Source organism: Rattus norvegicus, chromosome 2 (genome assembly GCF_036323735.1).
Source record: "Rattus norvegicus strain BN/NHsdMcwi chromosome 2, GRCr8, whole genome shotgun sequence".
Lineage (NCBI taxonomy): Eukaryota > Metazoa > Chordata > Mammalia > Rodentia > Muridae > Rattus > Rattus norvegicus.
In genome coordinates, this window is record NC_086020.1 from 138,121,779 (window position 1) to 138,146,751 (window position 24,973).

Here is a 24,973-nt window from a genome sequence, read left to right on the forward strand (position 1 = left end):
TCTGGTTGGATCTAAACTGTGAAGGTTAGGGTAATAAGTTCATGTCTTGGACCAGAGACTTTTGGAAATCTCTGTTTTGTTGAGCAAGTATTTCTGGGAGAGGGCGTCACTCTTAGAGCTGCATTTTAGGGTCAGAGATTATGAAGACACATTAATTAGAGCTCCAGAAATGGCCAACAACATCTGTGAACATCTCAAGTTCATGCCTGGAGTCAAAACTACTAATTTTCCAAAAAAGACAAACCAGAGAAGGTGATTCATGCCATTTGTTTGTGGGCAACAAATGGAAGGGAAAACGTAATCTGTTTTTCTATCCAAACAGCTTTGATAAACCCTACTGAAGCAACAGCAATGATAGAAACAGACGAAGAGACACGGAGTTATCATTCTCTCGTGTTTCATGGAGGGTGACTAGAAAAGCAATATTCTTCATTCTTTCTCCTAATCACAGTTACAAGCAAATTACTCAGACCTAAGGCCAATTCACATCTAAGTATTTTACATGGCTTCCTGCATCCAGAATATATGAGTTCAATGTGTTGTTGATGTATTAAAGGCATGCATGTTCTTTTGAAAATGAACTAACCGGGGTTGGGGATTTGGCTCAGTGGTAGAGCGCTTGCCTAGCAAGCGCAAGGTTCTGGGTTCGGTCCCCAGCTCCGAAAAAAAGAGAGAAAAAAAAAAAAAAAAAAAAGAAAGAAAGAAAATGAACTAACCAGCCAGGCCTTGTGCTAGATGCCTTTAATCCCAGCACTTGGGAGACAGAGGCAGGCTGATCTCTGAGTTCAAGGCCAGCCTGATCTACATAGTAGTTACAAGACTGTTACACAGAGAGAACCTCTCTCAATGAACCAACATAAAAACAAACAAACAAAAAAAGGAAATCCACTAACCAAAAAATCAGTTTACTTTTACATTTATTTGAACTTAATAAGTACCTGTTACTTACATACTGTCTCAGTGACAATCACAGGGGATTCTGAAGCACACAAGACATGGCTTCCACTCTTTATGGCCTTCTAATCTCATTGAGACAAGCTACCAACACATGGAATAGCTGAGCAATGTTCTAGCCTTGACTCAGTTTTCCCACTTGTAAAATGGGAGTCAAAACAGATGACTCCCGAGTCCTCCCAAGTCCACACAGCTTTCTAAAAGAGTGTGCATGTATGCGTTAGTGCATACGTACGTGCATTTTCATGGGCATTCACTTAGCACGCCCCATGTGTGGCCAGAGGACAACACTGGACATCAGTCTTCCACATTTGCCTTGTTTGAGACGGTTTCTTGTCCACCACTGCATGGGTCAGGCCAGTTGGCATGTGAACCTTGGGGAATTCTGTCTGTACCTACCCCCTATCACCCACTCTCCCCACCTCTCCCTGTTGCTGTAGGAATCCTGGGATCACAGACATACACTACTCTGTCTGCCTTCAATTGGCTTCTGGGAATTAGAACTCCAATTCTCATATTATATGCCAAGTACTTTACCCTCAGATCCATCTCCTTGGTCCCTACAAAGCTTTTAACTGATACTCACATGCTCTGCCTAGGAAGCCTGTTAGAGTGGAGCAGTCAAACTCAAATGTAAATAATCAAATATACAGATAAATAATCAATGCAATCAGAAGTCTGAACTGAGAGAAATCGGCCACAGGGTGTGGCAAAGGAGTCTAGGAAAAGCAGGAACTTCAACTTGGCCTTGCGAATGGGACTGGAGGGGAGCAGGAGGGGTCATTCTTCCCCGGGAATGTGGAGGATTTGCTCAGCAAGATTGAAAGGATTCTTGAGCAGGACCAGCTAAGTCAGGTTTGTCATCTACTCTGTGGTTTAAAGGGTTACACGCCGTCGAGTGGTCACTTTAAGTAGGAGAAGCCACTGATGACAGTCCTTTCAACCTGTAGGTCCCATCATCCTATTCTCTCTCAGGCTGTGCAGCTATACCTCGCTTCTCTCAGAGGAAGCCAATGGCCTCGCCAGTGCTACAAGGCTCTGTATCACTGACTCCTCCTGTTCCAAATGTTTCTCTCCCATAAGAGCCTCCAGAGACCAAACCTCAAACACCAAGTATGGCTGATGCCTTTGAGCCTGCTTTGCTGGATCTCTGTGTTCGGCTACCCTTTCCTGTATTTGCTCAGAGATCTTTTCCTCGGTTTATTTACTTGCAGTACTGGAGGTAGAAGCCAGTCTCATCCATGCTAAGCATGTGCTCCACCAGTGAGCCATAAACATATTTAAAATCTCAGCCTATATTTTATACAAACAAACACATGGGCTCATATGCGCGTATGAGCACGCACACGCGCACACATACACACACACACACCCTACCTGTCTCATCCTGCCTCATTTTTATTTAATATCTACCATATTCCACCATACTATACAATCTATTTGTTTTATCAACATCTGTCTCCAGCCTTCAAGTGGAATGAGCCCTCTTAGAAAACAATGCAAGGCGGCCTAACAGTCAAGTCCAGAGACATAATAAAAATAGCCAGTGCAACAAGGAGTTGTTGGAGGGGAAAGGGGAGAAAGGGAGAATGAGAGATTGCCTGCATAGAATAGCATCTGGCACAGAACAGGAATCAGGATTTCCCTGTCCAGCGAACCACATGGATATAACTACATGAGACAGGTCTGAGATCAAGGACACAGGCTGAACTATGAGGATAAACAAATACAGAGAACACAAGATCATGAAAGCTTTCACTAAAACAGCCATCAGGGAGAGATAGGTCTAGCTCTGGGTAGCCACGTGAGGCAGCGGCATGCAGAAGGGGCAGCACTAACTCAGCACCCATGGTCTGGACTGAAGAAAGGGCTTGGCCATCGGAGTTTATTTAAAAGCACGTTCGAGGGTAAAAAAAAAAAAAAAAAAAAAATGAAAAAGCCATGCTGGGATGCATACAGTTTTATAAACAAGGGTCAGTCTACGCAACGACAGTTGGCTTTGACACATCTGATCTCTGTTTTCATCCTGCAAGCATTTCTGCAGATGGTAGCGAGGCAGTAGGGACACAGGTCCCTTAAAGCAGCTCAGCCTCCAGGGCGAGTGGCCTGGGGAATCTGGTGCACTCTGCTGCTGTCCATCAACTTGCAGGAGCCTAGGAGAGTCCGGGACCAATCGGTCCTGCTTTCCTGGTTTTCCTCATTTCTCTTTTCTCCTCATCATGGTCCCTTTGCAGAACAGCAATCAACAGGACCACCAACCATGGTAACACTGGCATTTGCTGAAGCATCACAGCAGGAATGAGAGGGGAAGAGGGTCTGGGACAGCCTTTGCTAGTCCATACAGAATCTTTATTTACCAGTGTGAAGGTAGAAAGAACCCAGGGCCCCAGGCATGCTGGAAAAGTGCTTTACCAGTGAGTCAGGCTTCCAGCAAAAAAAGAAGACTATGTCTAAGGCTAACTTCTTCACATTATTTTTATTTAAAATTTGTATTAGTTCTTTAAGGATTCCACACAGGCATACGATATATTTCAATCCTATCCTCTGCCTAACTTTGATCATACTCTCAGTCAGCTAAACTCCTTCTGAATCCAGTCCCAAACACCAACCTTCTTCAGCTTTGAGGCCAATTTATGCTGTTTATGTTTAGCCATGGCTGTGGGGACATTTACTGGGGCCTGGTTGATGTATCAGGGGACACACACACACACACACACACACAAACACACACACACACAAACACACGTGTGATTTATTGTGAACGAGTTTCTTAAGAAATAATGAAATACGATGCATTAACTCCTAGGTCATCCAGCATCACTTGGAGCCACATATGATGTCCTCATGGACAGGCGGATATTCTCTTCTCGTTACTGGATGGTGGGAACGCATGATGCAAGCTTTGAAAGACAGCCCTGTGCTTCTGCACACTTCCATTCTACTATAATTTCTTTTAAAAGTTTTTCATGAAACATTTGGTTAATTCATTGTGTTTCTATCCCCCACTCCCTGACATTTAAGAGGAGTCCTTTCACCCACAGGGCTCATTTGGCAATAGCCAGGGGCAATGTCTGTGGAGGAGACTAAGGGGATCCTACTCATATTAATAGACGCAGGCCACATGCTATGGTCTGAATGCTTGTATTCCCCTGCTCAGTCGTTGGTGAAGTCTAACAGTAGGAGCTGTTTAGCTTAGGAGGGTGGAGCCTCATGAATAAGGTTAGTGCCTGTCATGGTTTGAATATGCTTGGTGCAGGGAGTGGCACTATTAGGAGGTGTGGCCTTGTTGGAATAGCTGTGTCACTATGGATGTGGGCTTTAAGAGCCTCACTCTAGCTGCCTGGGAGTCAGTCTTCCACTAGCAGCCTTCAGGTGAAGATGTAGAACTCTCAGCTCCTGCACCATGGATGTTGCCCTGCTCCTGCCTTGATGATAATGGACTGAACCTCTGCACCTGTAAGCCAGCCCCAATTAAATGTCCTTATAAGAGTTGCCTTGGTCATGGTGTCTGTTCACAGCAGTAAAACCCTAAGACAGTGCCCTTGTAGATAGTCAAGAGAGCGGCCTGCTCCCCTTCATGTGAAACCATTGTTAACTGACATCTCTAAGGCATAGAATCACGGACTCACCGGACACTGGATTCTGACCTTGAGCTTCAACTTTGACCTCCAGAATTGTAAAAAATAAATTCCTGTCATTTAAAAGCTACCTGATTATGGTATCTTATTATAGCCACCCCAGAAAACAACGCTAGGTGGGACTGAACATTCTGTGATACAAAGAGCAGCTCTTGCTGTATAGAGATCTTTAATTTAACATATCAGTAATGCTGAAAGGGAGAAACTCTGGCCTAATTCACCCAACAGCGAGCCCCAGATTATGATAAAGTGATAACCTTTTTAGTTTAAGTGTCCTTCACCAAAGACTAATGCTAGTTAGGAACATTTAAGCAGAGCCCAAGAGGGTGTTTCTGTGCTGTTCTCTGTTCCTACAGAAATCTGGAGAAACTTAACCATGGAATTGGGAATCAGACAAGCGGAGAAGGGGTAGAGATTCTGGCCAGAAACCACCTCACCTTACTGTTGTCAGGTGAGCAAATCACCCACTGGGCCCCACAGCTGCCCAGTTGCAAAGCTGGGACCTGAATTCACCTCAACCCTCAGTCTGTGCTCCTTCTGCTCGAGTACTCAGCAGACATGAAGGCTGGCGCCCAGGGGCTCACGAGTAAGTTCCCTTCTCATGGCAGCTGCAAAGAAAGCTTTGGCAGGGGCTGACGCATGACCATGCAGCTCAGAAGTTTCAGTACCAGCTCTGCCTGCCTGTCACAGGCCCAGATACTGAGAGCAGAGGCCTCTCAAGGAGGCCTATTAGAGGGAGCATGAATAGCCTGAAGGGTGCCAAGTGGCTTTTAAGTACCATTTCTCTCTGAATGGAAAGTCCCAGAGAGAGAGAGAGAGAGAGACAGAGAGAGAGAGAGACAGAGAGAGACAGAGAAAGAGAGAGACAGAGACAGAGACAGAGAGAGAGACAGACAGAGAGAGACAGACAGAGAGAGAGAGACAGAGAGAGAGAGAGAGAGAGAGAGACAGAGAGACAGAGAGAGAGAGAGAGAGACGATAAAATACTTAAAACTCAGAGAATGGCACAGGATGGTCACTGTGCTTTCTCCTAGGCACAGGGAGATGCCCCTTCCACCTCCAAGACATGTTTCCTCTTACCCCTGAAAACACACGGACAACAGAACAAAAATGGCGTGCCACTTTGAGCCTGTTGTCATCCTCTCCCTCCAGGGCACATGGATGAATGGACTATGGGTCTCTTTCGGGTCTGCATTCTCAAGCCATACTGGTGATTCCCTTTGGGGTCCCAGGAGGCTCGTTCATCCACATCGACCTTCCCCATTCCATCTCCTACCTCTCTGGGCCTTATGAAAACCCAACAAGAGGCAGACGTGCATGTCATTTCTCACTTCTAGATGTCACGGGAACAGGGGCACATCCCTTCACTTCCGACAATAGGATTAGCTACTTATTCAAAACCTAACAACGACTAAAGAGACACGTCTTCCTTCCCATGCGACATTAGGAAATTTTACTATTGGCTACCATGTACTTGGCATCTTGCATGTGATTCGCTGGGTATGGTGTATTCTCTCTGCATCACCCATAAGGCTTCCCACAGTTCTTCGAGGAAGGTGATCTCATCCCTATTTTAAAGGCAAAAGAACTATGGGGTGAAATAACTTATGATTATAAAGCCTGTAAATAAAAAAAAACCCTGAAAACAGTCTTGCCTTGTTTGTTTTCTCAATGTGTTGTGAATCAGAATAGACATAATGAGGTACAAGGAATGGAGTGTGTGTGTGTGTGTGTGTCTGTGTGTGTGTTTGTGTGTGTGTGTGTGTGTCTGTGTGTGTGTGTCTGTATGTGTTTGTCTGTATGTGTTTGTCTGTGTGCATATGTATCTGTGTGTCTGTGTGTGTGTCTGTGTGTGTGTGTCTGTATGTGTTTGTCTGTATGTGTTTGTCTGTGTGCATATGTATCTGTGTGTCTGTGTGTGTGTTTGTGTGTGTGTCTGTGTGTCTGTCTGTGTGTGTTTGTCTGTCTGTGTGTGTCTGTGTGTTTGTCTGTCTGTGTGTCTGTGTGTATGTGTGTGTGTGTTTGTGTGTGTATGTGTGTGTTTGTGTGTGTATGTGTTTGTGTGTGTTTGTGTGTGTGTTTGTGTGTGTATATGTGTGTGTGTGTGTGTGTGTGTATGCGCACCTGCATGTGTGCCCTTGCCTGTGTGCTCCTGCATGTGTGCGCATAGGGGAGACCAGAGATGACAGGCATCTTTTCTATTGTTCTCAAAGCTTGGGTTGCAGATGTGCATAGTCCCATCCTGGTACAAGCACATGACTACTGGGGTCGGGGGAGAACACAGTCAGTCCCCATATGATAGAGTTGAATGCCAAACTGAACAACTTAGAATCACCTGGGAAGAGAGAGAGGTGGGTTTTTTTTTCCGTGTGTGTTTGTGTGTGTGTGTGTGTGTGTGTGTGTGTGTGTGTGTGTGTGTGTGTGTGTGTGTGTTGCATGCATGTAAGTGAACCATATGTATGCCTGGCACCTGTGGAATTTAGAAGAAGGTGTTGGATCTCCTGGCACCGGAGTTATAGATGGGTACTGGGAACTGAATGCAGGTTCTCTGGAAGAGTAACAGGTACTCTTAACTGCTGAGCTATTTCTCCACCTGCAAGGGAAGAGAGTTTCAATTGAGTACTTGTCTCTATCCAGTTGGCTTGTGTTTATGTCTGGTAGGGGGATTGTCTAGACTGTTAATTGATGTTGGAAGACCCATCCCACTGTGGGTGGTGCCATCCCCTGGGCAGAGGGTCCCATCCCACTGTGGGTGGTGCCATCCCCTGGGCAGAGGGTCCCATCCCACTGTGGGTGGTGCCATCCCCTGGGCAGAGGGTCCAGAACTATATAGGAAAGGAGAAATATAGCTAAAAAGCAACAGGCAGACAGCATGGGTGCATTCATTTTCTACTCTGTTCTTAGCTGTGGATGGGATGTCACCAGCCTTGCCTTCCCTGAGATGGTCAGCTGTAGCCTGGAACTGTAGCCCAAGTAAGTCATTCCTCTCATGAGCTGCTTTTGGTCAAGGTGCTTTCATCACAGTGACAGAAATGAAACTAGGGCATCATGACAAGTAGATTTGGGGTAAAAGAAAAGTTATAAAGATAACACAGACTGTTCTATAAGCTTCGGCATGAGGTTTCTCCAGTTATATCTTCTATCAGCATGTTACATTTGTCACAGCTAATGGACCAACACCGACACATTATTATTAACTAAACTTCACTCTGCATTCAGATCTCCTTCATTTTCACCTAATGCCATTTTTCCAGGATCCCACTCAAGATACCACACTACACTGCATGGCTCATCTTATTAAGCTCCTCTTGGCTGGGCTGGCTTCTCTGACTGTTGTTTACCATAAACAGTTTAGAGAGGATGCGGCAGCGGCTTGGAGAAGACTGATCAGCTTGTAGGTTTTTGTCATGGCTAAAGGGGCATTAAGGAGAACCACAGAAGCATTATTAGTGTCATAAAGTGTGTGTGTGCGCGCCAGAGCACGTGAGTGCCCACATGTGTGCCCTGGCATATGTGCACATAGGGGAAACCAGAGATGTCAGGCACCTTTCCATTGTTCTCCACCATAAGACAGGGTCTGTCACCAACCCCAGAGCTTGCTGTTCTTCAGCAAGACCCCTGAGCAGACAAGCTCCACAGGTTCCACTCAAGGCTGGGCTTGCAGGTGTGCATGGTCTCAGCCTGGTTTTTGATGTGGGCTCTGAGGATCAAACATAGGCACTCTTCCAGGTGGGTCATCTACCAGTCCTATCGCCATCCCTTGTTATGAAGGATTCATGACAGCAACACCATTTGCCACTGCCAAGGAGAACCTTCCCCTTCTGGCTGAAACAGAAATGGCTGAACTTCCTTGCTGTAAAGTGGTTGTTTTCTTTTCCTCTCTCCCAGTGCCTTTCAGAAGGAAGTCACTCCCCTCCCCACCAAGTGGGGAATTTGATTCCTTGACAGTGGAGTATCCACAAAAATGATTTAGAACTCCTTTGTGCGGGAGATATGTCTTTCTCCCCATTTATTTATTTGCAGAATAATTTATTTACATCAGTATGAACTTGTAAATGTTTATCTTATACTTTGAGTTATTGCCCAAGGCTTTATTTATTTTTGCTCAGTTTGTTCTAGCTTTGGCCACCGGGAGTTCTTTTAGTTGGCTCCCTTTGACATACTTCCTCACTCTGTGTGTGTGTGTGTGTGTGCGTGCGTGCGTGCGCGCGCGCGCACGTGTTATTTAATTCTTCATTACAAAATTCCTTCAAGCTTTTCTTCTATATTTCTTGGCCCTGCTATACAAGCAGTCATTTCTTCAAGTATCTCTGGTTCCTGTCAGTCCTGGTTGCAGATGTGTCTGCTGTTGGGTTTCAACATTCATCCTGGGATGTCTCATTTGACAAAGCAAGGGTGTGGGTTTGTGTATGGTAACTGGTGAACACACGGGTCTGTTTCTGTATGTCCCTAATTATTTCTATTGTATGCTGAAGTTTTAAACTCCAATGCGTTACCATGTGAGTCACCAGAGTCTCCGCTCTTTAGATTAGTAGTCGTAGTGGTAGTCGTAGTCGTAGTAGTAGCAGATGTGTGTGGCTGTGTTGGGATATATACGCATGAGTGCAAATGTCCAGAGAGGCCAGTGGTGTGAGGTTCCCTAGGGCTGGAGTTATAGGCAGTTGGCATGTGTCTGAGTTGGGTGCTGGGAACTGAACTCCAGCCTTCTGCAAGAATAGTACAAGCTCTTGGTCAGTGAATGTCCCCAGTCACAAGTCTTCCAACTTTGACACAACTCGAAGGGGAGAAATTTGCCTCCTGCTATCTCCGGTCCACTTATTTAATTGTTCAGTTCTAATGTCTCCATGTGATGGCTGCCTCAGAATGTTTAATATCTACATGGGATGATGAGCTTGACTGGAGTGCTGGGGTAGGGCTGCTTTGCCTTTAGGATATCTTGTTTTGTTATTGACGCAGCCTCTTAATTAAAAGCCTCAAAGGATCCTCCTCTCTAGGCTTTCCCAGTGCAGGGATTCCAAGTGTGCACCACTCTCCCCGGATTGTTTTCCGTTTGATGTTATGCATTCATTACCAGAGTCATGACTCAGGCCAGCCCCCTCACCTCCAATCCCTTCAGATAGTTCATATATTTATGACAGATTTTCTTTTGTCATAATGTCTATATGTCTTCTTAGAATCATCTGACCTGCTAAATGTTTTTCTTAAATTTGCATACAGGAAAGCACACATCGATGCATGCACCTATGACTGCATGAATGAGGTCATGTAACATAAGTTTAGACAAATACAGTGTCACATGTTTATCATTACAGAATTATTCAGAATAGAAGCACTACCTAAAACATGTTCCACGCCTACCTACTCAAGCCTTCTCTTCCCCGAAATCCCTGACAACTCCTGCTGTTTATATCCCTACAGTTTTCCTTTTATAGAATGCCATAGAAAATAGAAGCATCAAGTGCATGGGCTTTTCTAAGCAGCTTGAATGCTGTGATGTGGAGGTCACGGCCAGTCTGTTGAAAGCTGCTGGGGGTAAATAAGCTCACAAGAGTGACCATTAGATCTGGTGACATGGAAGGCAGTAAGTGAGGGAGAGCGAGAAGGTGTGAAGTACTGTTGGGAAATTGAAAAGGCGCACGCAGTGGGGAAGGAAGAGTTAGTGTGCTAGGCCTTGGAGCAACCCTGGGAATCTGTGCCCAAGAACCTCTGGGGGTGGGGGGTTAGATAGTACCAAATTCCAGACATGCTATGCGACAACAAACATAGATATTTATACACTTTATGATAAAGTTTAATGTATGAGTCCAGCATGGCAGCATATACACCTTTAATCCCAGCAAAAGCAGGCAGATCTTTGTGAGTTGAGGGCCAGCCTGGTCTACACAATGAGTGAGTTCTAGGACCACCACGGCTACACAGAGAAGCCCTGTGTCACTCAGTCAGTCAATTAATCAATCAGTCAGTCAATCAATCAATAGACGTATGTTTAATTTATAAAGTAGACAAGTAGACAGAGTATGAAACTCACAATGAGCCAATAATAAACTAGAACAAGTGTAGGGATATGCTGCATCTGAATTTTGCATCTCTTTCACAATATCTTATGGGATGGGGGAGGTAGGTGGTAACGAGCTTGCTGCATTATAGGAAGATCTGAGTGTGACATTTAGCACCCACATTAACAACAACAGAACAGGTAAGTGTGGAGGTGGGTACTTGGCATCCCAGCACCAGAGAAGTGAAGAAGGGTAGATCCTTTTGTGCAAATTGAAAGGGCCAGAGGCAGTGAGAGACTGCGAGGAAGCATGGTCTCTGTGCATGACAAGGAAAACTAAGGAACTTCCAGCACCTATGGCTGGATGCATGACATCAAGTGAGCCCAGAATGCTAGGATGTGTTCATGAAGACCCACCCCTAGCCGAGGAGCTCTCCGCAGTGGCTGGTGGGGGTGTTGTGGTCTCGAATAGTTTGCCTATGCTCCATGGGTAATCCCATGCACATGAAGACATCTCTATTTGGACTCAGTAGTTTATAAAGAAGGAGAAGGAGCTGCAGTAGCACCTGAACTTGGGAGGGCATGTGGAGAGGAAGGGGCCTTGGAGGAGTGGGAAGAGTGATGGAACAGATATGGTTAAAACATATTGTGTACATGGCTGAAATTCTTCAAGAATAAATGCATAGCTTGGTGGTTGTCTTGAGAACTGCTTGATGTAATTCTGTGAAGTAAAACAGATTATGATCAACAGTGGCACCGCCCACCTAACTTGGAAGCACTCATCTCGGCTAGCTGTGCCATTCTGAGAAAGGCCCAATCAAGCACTGTGGGCGTTTCTGCCCTCTCTAGACATTGCTTGTGCAGGGCGGGGCCCACAGAAAGCCTTGTTCACAGCACGATGCACCTGGCCAGGCTTGCCCCTTTCTGTGGAGAATTAGCTGGCGTTCCACCACGTGCTCCTGGGAGCACTTAAACAAGCAAACCAAACACACCCGAAGAAGCCACCAAGACCTCCACGTGAGACCTCCGAGAAGTTCCTTTAAATACATTTGAGAATGCAAAGTCTCCAAGAGCAGCTATGGAGACAGCTTGGATCTGTGCTGTCTGAGGTAACTCCTCTTCACACCACTGTTTTCACACCACTCTCAACCTCCCGGCTGCCACCACTGACCTCGTGAGTTCAGTGACAGACCTGACTAAATCCTATCCTACAGCCATAGATCCCTTACCATGTTTCCTCGAGGCAGGCATACTGAGCGCAACGCCTACACAAAAAAAGGAAGCACACTGGGTCCTCTACCTGCAGCAGCTCTCGCTGTTCCCAGAGTCCAATCAGGACACGGTGGTCTTTAGCTTTTGTCTTTCTAATTTTGGTCACCAGTCATTGGAGGGCTTGCACAAATGAGTCACAGTCTGTTTGCTTTCTCCCTTTGGATCACCTCCTCTACCTTTTAGTTTGCTCTTCCTAGGACTGAGTATTAAAGTTCTCAAGGTACACCCCGGGGACGGGCCAGTGTGCCCATGGAGAAAATGTCTTGGAAGAAAGCAGTTCAGTTCTCGAATCTCCACTTCTTTTCCTAACTCTTCTCAGTCATTATCAGTAGATTGAGCGCCGACGGTTGTGCACACAGCACAAAACTGATTAGTTGTGATTGTTCATTATTCTCCCACTTCTTGTTTCTAAAAAATCTGCATTACAAACAACCCTCCGGGATCCTATTCCAATCAACTTACCTCGGGTCTCACATTAATATTCCTAATATAACCACCATGCAGTTCAACTCCGCCTTTGTAAGCAACAAAACCAATGACCCCCAAATCACATATCTCCGTGCAAAGAGAGGCTGGAGGGGTTAAGTGCAGGGCAAACTTGATTTTGCGAAACCTAGACCTTCCGGGCGCTTGCACAGTCACCAGAGCTACTGGCCCTGGCTAACACGGGAAACACGGCAAAGACACAGTAAATTGTACACGGGAAGCAGCCATCGGCAATTTGCCTGGTGGGGTCGGATAGCATGTGGCTGATAGGTCTCAGGAGATAGGCAACAAACAGCCATGATGGATTAAGTGATTGCTATTGGCTGTGTGCTCGCTCTGAATATTTCACCATGGACAGTAATCAATTACCAGAGACCAGTAATGATACCAATCAACTGCACTTAGCTCTTCTGCCCCATCAACCCGAGGACTGCCGACCCGCCAGCTGGAAAAACAGGCTCAGGGCTGCTCAAGAAGTGATCTGTGGGGTAAGCACGGCACGGCTTGCAGATGGGGGAAGGCAGCGCCTTCTTGTTCATGTTAAAAAGATAAATGGGTAAACTAGACATTTACCTGCCTTGCGTTAAGGTTTACTTTAAAGCAAACAACATTTTTTCCCATCTCCCTCCCAGAGGGCAGGAGAGGCTGGTTTATAAATATTTTGGCCACATATGAACGGTCAGCAGATTTGTGCAACCAGACAGCCCCAAAGACAGCGACTGAAGGAACAGAAGCACAGTGCAGCAGGGAACCTGCTCTCCTACTGTCCTGAACATCACCAGTCCCTGTGGAACGGTTGTTACGTTACCACTCCCATCATTACATCCTGTGGCAGAAATGCCAGGCCATCTCTGTTTGTGTACAGAGTTCCACAGTCTAGAATCTGTTCTTTGGAGGGTCCACCGGACAGTGAGAACGAGAAAGAGGCAGCCTATGTCTCTGGCATGACAAAAGACAAGCCAGTTCCTGGGGGGGTGGGTCCTGCATCTGTTCTCTCTCCCTTCCAGGTGAGCTCCATCGAAATGACAACACACGTAAGGGCTGCAGGCTGGAAACAGACCTGCGGGTTACTGGGTGGGCATACCGTACCAGGCTTCTGAGGCCACGTTGCTCAGTACAAGATCTTTTCCATGGAGTGGCGGCTTGTCTGAGTACCATTTCAGTGGGCAGTCATGGGAACTAACAATGATGTGGGCTCATTGGAAAGGGGTTCGGGAACCTCTGAAGAGTATTCCACACCACATGACACTTGCTTCTGCTACAAATGCCAGGTCCCATTTCTGTAAGCCGCAGAGAACAGGAGCATCTAAGTCTGTGGAAGTCCTCCCCGAGCTGCCCTTTGCAGGCCACCTCACTTCTAGGTGACCTGCCTTAAACTTGAACAATATAGGGATAGGAAACAGCAAAAGAAAACTCTCAGGATGGGGGCTGGAGAGATGGCTCGGTAGTTAGGAGCACTGGGTGCTCTTCCCGAGGTCCTGAGTTCAAATCCCAGCAACCACATGGTGGCTCATGACTATCTATAATGGGATCCGATGCCTACTGTGTGTCGGAAGACAGCTACCGTGTTACTCATAAAAATAAAATAAATCTTTAAAAACAAACTCTCAGGAGAGTGGAAATATTCTAAATATTGATGTCCTACTTTGCTTCTCTGCTGCTGTGATAAACACCATGACCAAGAGCAATTAGAGGACGGAAGGATTATTAGAGCTTACAGGTTACACATGGAGGGAAGCCAGGACAGGAACTCAAGGCAGGAGCAGGAGCCAGGAAGCAATGCAGAGGTCAAGAAGGACTGCTGCTCCCTGCCTGTCTGCTCACCGTCCTACCTTCTTATCACAACCTAGAACCCCAGTGGGCTGGTCCCACCCACAGCAGGCTGGTCCCTAACACATCAATCATTAGTCAAGAAAATGGTTCCTTAGACATAACCAGGGAATGACCTGATGTAGGTTTCCAGATTCTAGGTGGCTCTGGTTTGTGTCAAGTTGACAAAACTGGCACAATTTGAGTCACATAGGTGAATGTATTCAAAATAGACAAACAAGAAGGGGACATCTATTTGTATGTAAGTTTTAGGCCAAAAAAAATGGGAAAGTAAAATGTTAATAAGTAACTGTCAACTGGGTTGGCCGCTGGGTTCAGAATTGCAACGAGCATTCTTATCTTATGCTTGGTACCATTTTCAAGTGGGGCACACTTCCCTGTGAGTGCTTCAAACCAAGGACAGTGCTAGCTGCCTCTGTCCCTTCTCAGGCTGCCCCTCAGAGGCAGCAGAGCTAGGGAGAGAATTACTAAACTCACTTCTCAGCAATGAAAACGGCTGCGGAACCGAGAACATAACCCACAGCCAGGGCTCTGAGAGGGCTCCTGCAGATGCAGGAACCATGGGCAAGACTACAGACCTCCCAGAACGCCCAGTCACTTCCCTCCACTGAACTACTGCTCGCGACAGCGTGTGCAACCTCAGCTGTGGGGTGAGCTGTATTCATCATGAGAATTCAAGGAACCATAAAGTCCCTGGACCACCAGTCCAGACGCAACTGAGAGAACTGGAACTGCCTTCCCTTCTCCACCATCATTCAAAGATGAAAACACCTCGGATGCTTTCTGCTGCCGTCTCCCTATTGTGGTCAAGCTATTATGGAACTCTGGACAAAGGGTTTGCTGATGGGTGTGTCTAACTTCTCAGTTGAGCCATCTCCAATGTGGGATTCTATTAGTCATAGCTTATGAGTCATGGTGCCCACAGGACTCACTGTGAGAGCCAGCAACAGTCTTATTCTGAGACTGCTAACGTGACCAGGTGACACATGAACAGCTTCCTCCTTCTGTAGAGAATTAATTCTGATTTTCTTTCTTCACAGCTGCCTTTGCAGGGCTTCTCTTCTAGCAGTGCTACTCTTCTTGAAGAACCAATGATGGGATATTAGCAAGGAACACAAACATATGTTGATTGTATTGCCATAAGCCTGGCGTTCTAATAATTCTGTAAGCTTCCAAAGAAGGGAAGCAACAAACAGTACTACTAGCTAGGATACCTATCAAAACCACACCAACAACCAGCAAGAAACCATAGCCCTAAGGGTGCGGTAGTGGCACACATACCTTGGTGTAACCAACAGCCCTCTAATTGGACTTAAGATCCTAAGAACTGCACAGTAAGGGAGAGACCATGCCTGGTACTAGAAAGCTAGCTAACTAGTCAGTGCCAGTGAAGTCATGGTTATTAAAGGTGAACCTACAACCACTACTTTACTAAGACAGCGTGATCCCTAACAACAATCTAGAAACAGCTGCCCTTATACCCTCAGATAAGTGGAGTTGTCATGCTTCATCAAGGAAACTTCCCTCTGCAACAGACGGAGACCATTACAGAAAACCACAACCAATCAAAATACAGAGCTGTGGAGCCCAGTCCCAATGCACACATTTACAAAACACCCCTACATCCAAGGCTCAGGGAACATTGCTAAAGAGGGGTCCAAACATTGTAAAAACCAAAGGATACAGAAGTCTGCTGTAATATGGTGTCTCCTAGTAATATTAGAAGTGTACCCGCACGGCCGTCCAAATGTGAGCTCAATAAGGATGACCCCAGTGGACAGGAGAAAGTCCATGAGGCTTCAGCCCTACACAAAGAACTACAGACAACCGCAGAGGAGTGCTGGAATGTAGGAGCACAACTGATCACCCAGTGCCAAAGGATCAGTCTGACAACATACATAAAGGGGGTGCTTTGGAGACTAAACAGGTTATATTTAGACTTATATGTGCACATACATGTACATGCACAGAATGCATGTGATAATAGTAAGAAGAAAAACAGAGAAGAGTGGGGAGGGTTATATAGAACGGACAGGAGGGAGGAAAGGAAATGGAGAATACAATTAAATTGTAATCTCACAAAAAAGAGAGAGAGAGAGAGAGAGAAACTTAAACAATAATAATTTGGCTCATTTGTCCCTCACTTTTGGTATCGAAGAGTGTCTCTTTGCAGAATAATTTAAATATTTTATATATTAAGGATGCTAAAAGTCAATCCACTGGTAAAAGAAGAGATCATGCCCATGAGGAAAAGGATACAATCAGAAGAAATCTTTAATTTGTTAAATGGGACTATTTCCTGTGCCTTGAGGCTTACAGGAAAGCCCGTTCCCCAGTCAGCCTGTCAGTGGAGGAGGCCTTTGACTGGTATTAGCTATCGCCATTTGTCTGCACCTACATACAGAGCCTCAGAACATGAACCTGAAGCCAACAGGTGCATATGCATATATAGCTAGTGTATGTTCTCGGTATATCTATCCCTTCATCCATCTGCTACCCCTGTGTGCACAGTTTACTGCTGGCCAGTGGTTGAAGAACCATGACCAAACACCTCAGGCTGCTGAGACGCCCATCCACAGCTGACCGGTCTGTGTGTGGATGGGGATATATAAGCCATTTGCATCTGGGTCTCAGCTCTTTTTCCCCATTGGACTTCTCCACATCCCTATCATACATGTACTTAGTGACCTAAGGGCAGGCACGGAGTACACAGGCTGTTCAGGTCTCTGTGGTATCTGCTGAACATGTGAGCTGCCTCACTCTGCATCCTGAAGCCATGGCTGTAACCTCAGGAAGAGAGAGCTAATGACTGTACCCAGTTACTATCCCCAAACCCTTATGGTCACAGATCAGGAGCACAGCTCAACATTCCAAATCGAGGAAGCCCCCCTTGACAGCAGCAGTATCCCATGACACTTCATCCCAAGATTCCTCATGGAATCTGAACTAGACAAAGCACCAGGGAAGACCTCCTCAGATTCTTCTTTCGTGACAGCTCAATCAATTCTCCAGTGCAAGCACTCCTCAGATTGTTGAACACCTTTAGTTTACAGAGCACTGACTTTTTCGCTTTCCTGCCTTGGATGTCCTGAGAGAAAGGGCTGCTGTTAATTTCTGCATGTGGGCTAGCCAGGAAGCCTCCTCTCAGATCGTGTTTTAAATGCTGTGGACCCTACAATGAAACACAGCTCTTTAGGTCATATATCATGTGTAGGCTATCAAGTATGATCTTAGCACACCAAGTTCATGCACTTTTTATAAGTCAAAATTTTATCTTTTGGTGGTCCCTCTTGATATTATAGGTATTTGTTTTATTTTGCAGTGATAGAGATCACACAGGGAGCTTTCTATATGGCTAGTCAAACACAAGGGAGCTACAGTCCTAATCTGGATTGTTTTCTGATATGAGAACAGTAACACCATAAAGATTTAAGTCAAGACATTTCATGGCCCACTTCCAGATTCACAGCAAATCATTCTGGTGACACAGGCATGGACTATCCTACACATTTTTGGAAGACATGACTTAATTTCCTGTTAAACGTAGCATAGTTATGTCCTGTCAAGCATTTATACCAGAATATCCATATAGATATGCAAGGAGTATTATGTGTGTTGGGGAGGGGGTCATGGCAGGGAGTGTGTGTGTGTGTGTCTGCACACGTGCACGCCGATGCACTTACTCATGCCTGTGCCTGTGAAGGCCAGAGGTCCGTGTCAAATGTCTTCCTCAATTGCTCTTCATCTGACTGTTTGAGCCAGGCTCTCTCACTGGGCCTAGAGCTCACTGAGTAGGCTAGCCTGGCTGGTGTCAGCCCAGCACTTCAATCCAGTGCTGAGACTACAATCCTGAGGCACTGTGCCCAGCTTCTGCATGGGTGCTGAAGATCGGTGCTTCATGCTTGTGTAGCAAGCACTTGGCCCACCAAGCTTTTTCTCCAGCCAGTTAGAAAACCCTCCCCCTTTAAAAGAAATGGAGATTAGGGATGGTAGCTCAATGACACACACACACACACACACACACACACACACACACACACACACACACACACACACACACACAGTCTCTAAAGACAGCCAAGCACACGTTAGTTTGCCACCGTCTTCCTCTTGAATGTCACGGTAGGTTTTCCAAGTAATCTCAGACAAGTATCTGATCGAGACAGGGGCTAATGTTAAGGAGGACTGCCATTTGATCATATGCGCCACCTGTCCCAGTCACCTTCATTTACCTCAGTCAAGACTGCCCAGTGCTCCCAATGGCTCTATATTGCTCTAGGCCTGAGATAGTGCAGCAGAGTGGTAGTAAAGCCATAACCCCTGTCCCCCTATTCCTGGCTAAAATTGAGGTAGCACTGTGGCAACAGTCAACCCTGGGAAATAAAGAACCTTGCCTACATCAACTGAAACCCACCCTGGCTGGTAAAGCAAAAATCAATACCAGCCCCTTAAAGGAACATAAACCTATTTGCCTGAGATCATGTAACAAATTGATACAACAACCAGGAAAATGACCCTGGATGCTGGCCCTTTAATCACCACATCCCCACATCCCTCTGCTGATATTGAAACCAAGTCATAGGAGCAGTTACCCAAACCTTTATCCCTGATCCCACTCATGCTTGAGAATTCTCTCTCCAGAGCAGGAGAATGACATTGGACGAGGGCAGAGATTGGCTCAATACTCCAGCTGTGATGATAGCATCCTCCATGGAGAAAGGAAGGGTTAAGAAAAGATTTAGCCTTCTCTTTTTTTTGCTAAGTTCAATGCAAGCATGATCAAAGAGCAGGATTGCAGATAAACTGACAAAAACCCAGATTGATTTTGCTGTTCGGCCCCAAATCGAATAGATGTGTGTTAAGTTTGTGACACACCACTCCAATTTACTCCATGAGCAGTTGTGTTTTAACCACCATCAGTTCTGACCATGTTAGAACACATTTGCATTTGCTTCTTCGCTGTGAGGAATCCAGTTTGAAAGTTCCAAATTGTTTTCTTATGGGGCTGTTGGTCCATGTATCCTGATAACTGTTTTGAGACTCACTGAAGGGTGGGGGCAGCATACATTGTAAGGCCAGTCAAAGGAACCACTTAGGAGACACCCTCAAGAACTCTCCAAGTCAGGCAAGAGCACAGAGCAAGCCAACGTTGCTTGGGTCATGGTATCTAAGAGGCAGTGCTCATAGACTCTGGATCACACCTTTACTTAAGAAATGGGTCAAAAAATCACAGGCGACCTGGGGACCAAGATATGGCTCAGTGTTTAAGAGCATTCGTTGTTTTGGAAAGGACCAGAGTGTGCAGCTCCCACATCAGACTGTTCACTATTACCTGAAGCTGTAGCTCTAGGGTATTTAATGCTCTTTTCTGGCTTCCACTGGCACCCAGACCCACTCACAGTAAATGATGATCAAATCTCCCAGGCAAGCCAGGCCTGGTGGCACATGCCTTTAATCCCAGCACTAGGGAAGCAGAGGCAGGTGGATCTCGGAGTTCAAGGCCACACAAGTCTACACAGTGACAGCCAAGGCTACATATTACACATACCTTGGCTCAAACAAACAAACAAACACTACCACTACCAACACCAACACCAAAAACAACCAAGACAAAGGCTAGACCATACCTTTCACCTGTTTGCAAGCACACACACCCACTAGCTCAGTGGCGTGTCAAGTTATACTATTTGACATATCAGGTAACCCAAAGTGCTCCCAGTCTATCCAAATGACCCTGTGAACACTGCACCAGGCCTTCCTCACATCCTATGAGTTAGTAAGATCTACATGCGACTCACCAAGGATTGTCACTGTTTAATCACATCCTCAGCCCAAGAGCCGTGTTCATCTATGATACGAGCTTTTCTCTTTTTCCTTAAAACTAACAAAAAAAGAACAACCAAGCAAAAAACATTGCCCAAAAGAGTGAGATCCACACTTGAACTTCCAAGTCCTTTTCAAAGTCACATATAAAGATGACTCAATCAATTGCAGCTGTCATTCAACACCATTGTTTTTCTTTTGAATTTTCCAGAAATTAAATTTATGTATTTTTTTATTTAGTTTTGGAAACAGGTCTTCACGGTGTAGGCCCAGCTGGCTCTAAGCTTAAGGCCTTTCTATCTCAGCTTACTGAGAGCTTGACTAGAGTTGACGCAATCACACCAGGTTTATTTCTTTTGAACTGATAAAAATTGAATAGACTTAGACTGAACCACAACACATGCATACCTTCTGTAATAGATACATAGAGCAGGTTAATATATGCATTACTTCATGTATTTATCATTTGTGTGTGTGTGTGTGTGTGTGTGTGTGTGTGTGTGTGTGTGTGTAAACAACACTTAAATGTCTAGCATCAGGTCCAGTGAAATAGCTTAGTGGGTAAAAGGGCTTAGTGTACAAGTCTGACATCCTAAGTTATCTCCAATGGACAGAGAACAGATTCCTTAAAGTTGTCCTTACACACACACACACACACACACACACACACACACGCACACACAGACCCTGAAATGCTTCGAGCTTTGCCCTCTACAATCCCAGCCCTCAGCCACCCTCATGCCACAATCTAATCCTATGACTTCTTTTTCAGATTCCATGAAGCAGTGAGGCTATCCAATATCTGCCTTCCTGTGTGTGGCTTACTCTCGTCTTTTTCTACCTGGAGTCTGTTCTGATTAACTTACAGTTACATCTGGAATAGATATAAAGGTGAAAACGTATGTCCGTTGAGGTCTAAGGTGAGAAACTCACATAGGCACGGAGGCAGAAAGCTTGAATCGTGATTTTTAATAAGTCACAGTGGGAAAGAGATCAGTTAACTTCTCATCATTTGTGTTTTCATGATGTGCTCGTAAATACTCAGAAAAATAATGACTTTAAAGTCCACTAGAGTCTAGGCTCTAAAAACTAGATTTCAGATGGGAAAGCCAGGACTGGCTGTCATTAATTATGAAGTGGTGGCTGGCTGGCTGACACTATGTCATTGACACATGGCCCTTAAGGAGCCTACCCTCTAGGGAAGCACATCACAATATTCACACACCGCAGACAAGCCACACGACACAACCACAAGTATCATTTGACTTCTTCACTCAATGTACTTAAGCTAACTTGGCAGAAGAGAAATCTGTGTGCATTAAAATTCATTTCCCAATGATAGAGCATCACTTTTACCACGGGCTTCCCAGTGCTCCTTTCTCTGCTGCTCTGGTGCCCTAAGCCAGCACTGGCAGAGCTCGTGGCACTGGCTGACAGAACCAAGGGCAGAGACAAATTCTGACTGGATCAAAACTTCAATTTATCCTCAAACTTCCCCTAGAGTTGGGAGGAACATGGATGGCATGGGGGGTTAATAAGACTCATGGGCTGGTAACAGTACCCAAGATTGCCCTGCCCTGTCCCCAGGCCTACTCTGCCTTTGTTGTGCCCCCTTAGGCTGAGGACACTTAGAAATGATGCTGGCATTGCTTCTTTGGGGACATTGATGAATTAACTTATGGTGTGGGACTGTGAAAGGCAGCCTGGTACCCAGTTGAGGAGGTTTGAAACCCTGGTGACCCTGAAGGGACTGGAGGAGTTTCACCTGACTCCCAGGAAACCAGGCCAGTCACTGGCCCACAGCCCTCCATAGATTTATGGCCATCAGTCACATAAGGGCAAAACCTCAAGCCCCTCCACAGGTAAAGGAAGTGACCTCAGGTCAGGTAGGCCCAAGACAGATCTCCATTATAATGAGGTACCTAAAGGTCTGAGGCTTAGTCCATCACCCAGACACTCCTCCCTGCAAAAGGTATTTAATCTCAGGCCCATTCTGAGAAGGGGGTTAAACGGTTCTACTCAGCCACTCTCTGCCATGACAACACCTTAAAACCAAGGACTGTCTCCTTCCATCAGGACCTGCCCTGGGGAGCTGTAGAGAATGCCTTCGCCTACAGAGCAGCTGCTGTCTAATCTCCTGTAGAGGGCCTCCCTGAGCTCCCAGCGGGGCAGTCACCAAGCCTGCAGCCCGCTGCTGTCCAGCCAAGGACTACTCCCCGAGGGACCAGCCTGAGCACCCCCCACCCCCCACCCCCGACTCTGGAATAGATCCTACTTTCTCAGCTCTTCCGTGGCATCCCAGCCATGCCTGGATGCCCAAGAGCCTGAGAACTGAAGGCCTCACCTCCCTGCAGGCCTGGGGATACCCCCTGAAGCCATGTCTTATGGCTTCCCACAGTCAGACACTCACCTAGTGACGGCGTGTGGTAAGTGGACAAATTTCCTGTGTCCAGCCTCTCCAAGCAGCCCGAGCCCTGTGGAGGAGTGGACACCAGACCCCAATAACCCTACAAGTGACAACTGGCACCAGTTATAATCCTACATTAGGGAAAATCCCGGAAGGAACTGTGGACAGAGTTCCAGATACAGCAAGGAGAAATACTTAAAGGCAGAATTACAGGACATGTCTTTAACATAAGGAGAATGAGCCAAGGGACTGGAGAGATGGGTCAATGGTTTAGAGCACTTGTTGCTCTTTGCAGAGGACCGGGGTTCAATTCCTAGCACTCACATTGTTGGTCACAGTCACCCATAGCTCTAATTTCAGGGGGATTTTAACCCTCTTCTGGCCTCCATGGGTGTCAGGCGTGCACATGATGCACATGCAGTTATGCAGGCAAAGTGCTCATAAATATAAAATAATACATAAATCTAAGAAATCACTTTTTAGAGAAAGAAGCAAACAGTATTAAGGGGAAGCAGAAATAGGAACTATGGCACTCTGAATTCAGCCAAGGAGCTAGTAGCAAGAGAAGAGCTTCAGGAAAGACTTCCTCCAGTCTCACTGGCTTCCTCACAGGGGTTGACCTGGCAACTCCCTTATCCTGTGCTTCCACAGTATCTATTTTAAAGTGGGTTGGTAACATTTTGTCATTGACATCAGGCGAAAGGAGCCTGTGGTAGTAACTTGTGTTCAGATTCAAATCTTGACTTGGTCCACCACTGGTACTGTGTCCCAGGCAACCTGTAGAACACTCCTCAGACAGACTCAGTTTCCAAACTCACAACAGTGTGGGACTGGGCTTCTAGGTGGAAGCTTGCCCAGGGATACCATTTCTATTTGTGAAGCTCTTTGAGTTCCCCCCAAGGATGGTTTCTGAATAAAACAGAAATGGCTTTAAGAGCCTTATCAATCCCACCCTTCCCCGCTCTTCTCCTCAGAGCAGGCAAGAGAACCACTTAAGAGGCATTGTAAGCGCCAGGTAATGGGAGAGAGTGAGGCTGGAAATGGGCTATACAGAGGAAAGCCCCACCAAGCCATTAACACTTCACTTTGCACAAAACAGAATGTGGATCTGAGTGTTTATTTCAGTAGCCTCCAGGAACGCACCAGGCACGGCCATTTAAATTCACAAGACGTTTGGTCGAATTTCTACCCTTACAAATAAAGGCACAGAAGCGGGGACAATGGTGGTTTTCTCAGCACACCAGAATACGGGGTTGGGTGTTCTGAAACACAGTGACTTCACTTCTTGTGACTACACTTCTGAAGGGCCAGTTTCTCCTCCCCGTCGTGCCCCCTCGCACATACTCCTCCGCAACCACTGCTGATAACTAGAAATGCTACCTCAGGAGCCCACCTCCTGGGTCCACAAAAGCTGTTAAAGGCATCCCTGTCAGGTTTATTTTACTTCCTGGAAGCTCATTAAAACCCTACCTTTCTAATATTTCCTTAGCCGAAATGATCTCACGGATTCCTTGAATCACAAACCACTCAGAGAGGGAAAAGGTGTGAGGTGTGAGGAGGGAGCTGGAAGAAGAGAAAGAAAGAAAGGAAATGGGATTCACAGAGGCTGAGGGAGGCTGTCTCCAGGAGTGCCTGTGACACAAGTCACCCACCACAGACAAAGGACACCATCAGACTGAGGGAGACAATAGGGGCTGCAGAGAAGCAGGCAAGGCAGCTGAGAGCACAGACAACAGGGACTGCAGAGGGGCTACAGGGACCCCCACCAACCAGCTGTGCCCTAAACTCCATGCTGCACTTCCTGCGTGGGAAAGAGGGCTATCTCAGCGTGTGTGTGTGTGTGTGTCTGTGTGTGTGTGTGTCTGTATGTATGTGTGTGTGTTTCTGTGTGTATGTCTATGTGTATGTATGTCTGTGTGTGTATGTATGTATGTATGCATGTATATGTGTATATATGTCTGTGTGTGTATGTATGTGTGTGCATTTATGTATGTATGCATGTATATGTGTATATATGTCTGTGTGTGTATGTATGTGTGTGCATTTATGTATGTATGCATGTATATGTGTATGTGTCTCTGTGTGTATATACGTATGTATGTACTGTGTGCATATGTGTGCATGCATGCATGCATGTATTGAGTGTCTGTGTGTGTGTGTGTGTGAGTGTGTAATAAAAATGACAACAAAGACATAAGCCCTACCTTCCCCGTGGCTCTATCCCACAACTCCAGCTGTCTTTCCACCTACTGAGTGAAAATCAGCAAACAGAACAGAATGGGCTTAGGTTCTTTAAGAGTTTAGAATGTCTTGTGAAGTAAAACAAATGACTTCGGGGACCAAAGAGCCTGTCTAAGGGACTACATGGGGAAAGGGAGGTGGTGAGTGAGTGGGGGTGCTTCCCTGCAGAAGCCAGAGGTTCCTCACAATGTAGGGATCCTTGCTGTTTTCCTGCTTAATTTCCAAGACAATTGAGGGGGGGGAGTGGGAAGCCTGTTAAAGTTACACACACACACACACACACACACACACACACACACAGGTTAATAACCCCAGGACTCCCAGTCA

General features: G+C 46.1%; 1 protein-coding gene across 1 annotated transcript in view; it reads right to left on the reverse strand.

The window, feature by feature from the left end:
- The window catches only part of Maml3 (mastermind-like transcriptional coactivator 3), a 417,349-nt gene that overhangs the window by 250,512 nt on the left and 141,864 nt on the right, over positions 1–24,973 (reverse strand). The window lies entirely within an intron of this gene.